We start from the raw sequence: 4182 nt of genomic DNA on the forward strand, positions 1-4182 counted from the left end.
GATATCCTCAATAAAAATATGATTTTGTATGCTCAAAATTAATCGCAAGTGCACGATGTCAAGTAATAATATAGTTTACAAGAGGACGAGTATCGTTCCACTGAAGACTGTGTTTAACAATTATTATTTTCAGTTATTTAACATTTAGCAACGAAAATTGAGTTGTGTGATTATTCCTACTATGCTCAAATAAATATGCAATTAAAATGATTCAACAAGTAATGAATGAGAATATAATCTAAAATTTTGAGTTAAAATTCAATGAGAAATGGATTTGTTGGGAATCTCGGTTCACCTACCCCTCGTTAATTAATTAATTCGTTCGATCGTGATCTACGCTTCCGACAGGATTTCCTAATCTATTGAACACACTCTCTCGAGCTATGCCAAACTAATTCTACTCAATGAAGTAATTAAATATCTTTAATTATTTATCAAGAGCAAATCGCATTTCGATCTATGAACTCCCCTAGTTTTCGACCCTAAGGACTATGACTATCGGCATGTATCCAATTTCATATATCTATGTAAATTGTAGATCCGCGAATTATACTACTCGATCCTATCACTCGTTATTCTCTCGAACTCACTCGTGATATGAAAACGTCGTTAAAGTTAGCTACGCTTTAATGACACGATAAAACAGTAGTAAAATCAAGAATAACGCACAATTGAAATATAAATTAATTCACATCAACGTTCGGGGTAGGATCCCATTTTATCCCAACAAATAATAAAGTTAGCTACTAGAATTCATAGTAAAAATAAACGCAACAATGTTTAAAATGAAAGAAACTAGATTAGAAATACTAGGCGAGACGAAATCTGCGAAGAACGATGCTCGGAAAACTTCAAATCTTCAATCCAAGCGCAAAGTTCTCTCCAAAAGCTTGTGGCGGCTGCAAAATCCAGTCTGCCTCCGTCTGAAAGTCGACCCAATCCCCTTCCATAGCATTCTTCTTCCAAAATAAGGTAAGGAATCGCACACAATATCTTTCTAAAAATAGGTGGCGCTCGGGCGGTAGAAAAGTACCGCTCGATCGCCACACCTTCTGTAAAATCTCTTGGGATGAGTGGCATTCGCGCTCGGGCGGTAGAAAACTACCGCTCGAGCGCCGACCTTTCTGTCGACTTGGTTACCTTTCGCGCCCGGGCGGTAGAAAATTACCGCTCGGGCGCCACTCATTCTGTCCGTTGCCCTCTCTTTTGTACACTTTGCTCCATTTTTTGTTTTCCGGCCACTTTTCCTGCAAATTCATCATGCCCGCTAATATTTACAAATAAATATCCATGGCAAATAGGGATACATCTCATGGGGTGGGAACGGGCCATAAACCAAGCCCACTTTAAATTTGATAATTATTACAATCATTCAACACAAAATATCCTAGCATACACCTAGCAAATTGGGCTTGGGCTTTTGATCATCCTTCATGCATAATATCACATATCATACACCATCAATTAATTATCATAATAATTAATTGATCCAATATTATATATCTTGATCCAATCACTAACCGCCACGATTATAAACTAAATTAACAAAGTATACAAACACCTTTGTCTACTTTCCAATTAATTTATTTATAACCGAATTTCTTATAAATCACAATTTACTATAAATAATTAAAGTCCAACTTCAATTATTTATTTTATGAGAAAAATTTGCAACTTTTGTAATTTTAAACTTAAGGGCCCAAAAACTTATTTTTCACCAAAAACATTTTTGGCTCATTTAAAATTCACAAACATGTTAGCCATCCAATGGCCCAACAACTCAAGGCCCATGACACTTTGATATTCCAAAACACTTTTGGAAACCCTAGCCGTCATCGCCGTCGCCGGATTCCGGCAACAATTTTTTTTTTAATTTGTTAAATTGATGGGGCTGTTCGGGCAGCCCCTCGGGCTGCCGTAGCTGCCCGAAATGGGCAGCCTCTCGGGCTGCCCGGGCTACCCGAAACGGGCAGCAACATGCTGCCCGAAATATGCTCCATCAAACCTTGAATTTTTGTAGCAAATTTCATTCTCATGCGGTTAGAAATCAATCTCAATATAATATCTTGTATTTGCTACACAAAATCGAAACCATAGCTCTGATACCACTTGAAAGGGGATCGGTTACGGTGACCGGAAGCGCAACGGAAGTTTTAAAAATCTAATTTTTATGTAAATTTTCGGCCACCTTGTAGAAGTGTGTAGCAAATACAATAAAAACACATAATGACATACATAGGGTGTTTAAAAGAAATATACCTATTAATCTCAAGAGATTGATTATGGCTCCAACTTAGTTGTCAAACAATTAAGCTCTTGAATGGCAAGACCCTCTACAAGCTTTCCTTGTTCTTGAAATCTTTCCTTCAAATTAGGCCCACCACCAACTAGCTAGAACCCTTCTTATTTTGCACTAGAAAAATAAGAAGATTTTTCAAAGAGAAGTGATTTCTTTCCTCAACAATTGAAGAAGAAAATTTGAGAGAAAAATGAGGGTGAATAGGTGAAAAATTCGGCCATTGCAATGAGAATGAGGGGGAAGGGAGACTTGTTTTGGTTGTGGGAAAAGTAGAATCACTTTTTGCATGCCATGCCTTGAAAACTCAAAAAGTAGTCTCCCAACCTTTCACCTCCCATGCATGCATATTATATGGTTTTTATCAAAATAAAAACCATGGACTAAATTTAATTATCTCAAACATATTTGAGACTAATTAAACATTACTTGAATTTACCCAAGTCCCACTAGTTAAATAATTAATTTAAATTGAGCTCTACAGGACTCAATATAATTTAATTAATTCAACAGTTGAATTAATTTAATTATTTGGACTCTACTAGGTCCACTAGTGTTTAATTAATTCAACACTTGAATTAATTTAATTTAGTCCATAATAATGTTTATGAAAATCACAATTTTCAAATACATTATTCACTTGGCCAACTTTTAATTTAGGAACACTTCCATAAATTAAAATTTAAATTTCTCTCATAGAAGTCATACTTCTATTTTTCTTTACACTTATAAACTCATTTATAAGTCGTTCAACACATTGAACTATTTTCTTCTTTATAGAAGTCATACTTCTAATTTTCCTTACGCTTATAAACTCCTTAATAAGCCGTTCAACACATTGAACTATTTTTACTTCTCAACGGGATCTAGAAAGCTAGTACTTGTGTGGCCCTCAATGGTTCATTGATACAACTAGCCGTGGGTTCACATCTCCATGTGATTCGGACTAAATATGTCCTTATATGAGCATACCCCAATTGCTTCATTCTTACTTATCAACTCCTTGATAAAAAGAATGTCAGAACTCAAGTCTGATAGTACCCAACCAACCATGTTAAACGCCTAGCAGCATCGCTTACATGATTCCCTAGGTATCAAATGATAGTGCATGTAAGAACCATTTAATTATGGTTAGCGTACAGTACGGTCCCTTCAACTCATATATCCCGACCGATTCGACAACCATTGGTATATCGAGAGTTGTCAATGAATCGATACTATGTGTCATGTCGTAGTTGCATCGATGGTGTAATCTATGAAACCCCTTTCATAATTACAACCATACTCTGGCCAGAGATTTCAACCTACATACACATGATAACACATAGGATATCCATACCCGAAGTAAGCGGTGAATCCTCGACTACAATGCATCGACTCCTATATGTTTCGACATGACACCCAACCTTGCCACCTGATGACCCCATAAGAGTCGGTAAACAAGTCAAAGTGAAATGCTAGCACATAGAGTCTCAATGTTGTCCCGGGTCATAAGGACTAATGGTGTACAACCATAAACTAGGACGTTTCCACTCGATAAGTGAGAACCACTTGGAAAGTCCTTTAATGGAGGGTTGTTCAGTGCACTCTACCAGGAGCACCTATCTGCATGCTCGGACATCACAATGTCCCCTACCAATGAAACATGGTACTCACATCGCAGATACTAGTCTCTAACTCGAGCGGCCTATATCTTTCTTAGTGGCGGCTGAATCGACTAGGAACCGTTTAGAATATACAGTATTACAAATATGAGTTTCATGATACTCATCATATTAGCATCTCATATTCTTTCTACTATTTGTATATTCAAGGGCTTTATCTATGCAACTAGCATGGGTATACAGATAAAGATGTGCCAAAATAATAATTTCAAATATTACTAA

The sequence above is a fragment of the Primulina eburnea genome, chromosome 4 (genome assembly GCF_022965805.1).
Source record: "Primulina eburnea isolate SZY01 chromosome 4, ASM2296580v1, whole genome shotgun sequence".
NCBI classification, from domain to species: domain Eukaryota; kingdom Viridiplantae; phylum Streptophyta; class Magnoliopsida; order Lamiales; family Gesneriaceae; genus Primulina; species Primulina eburnea.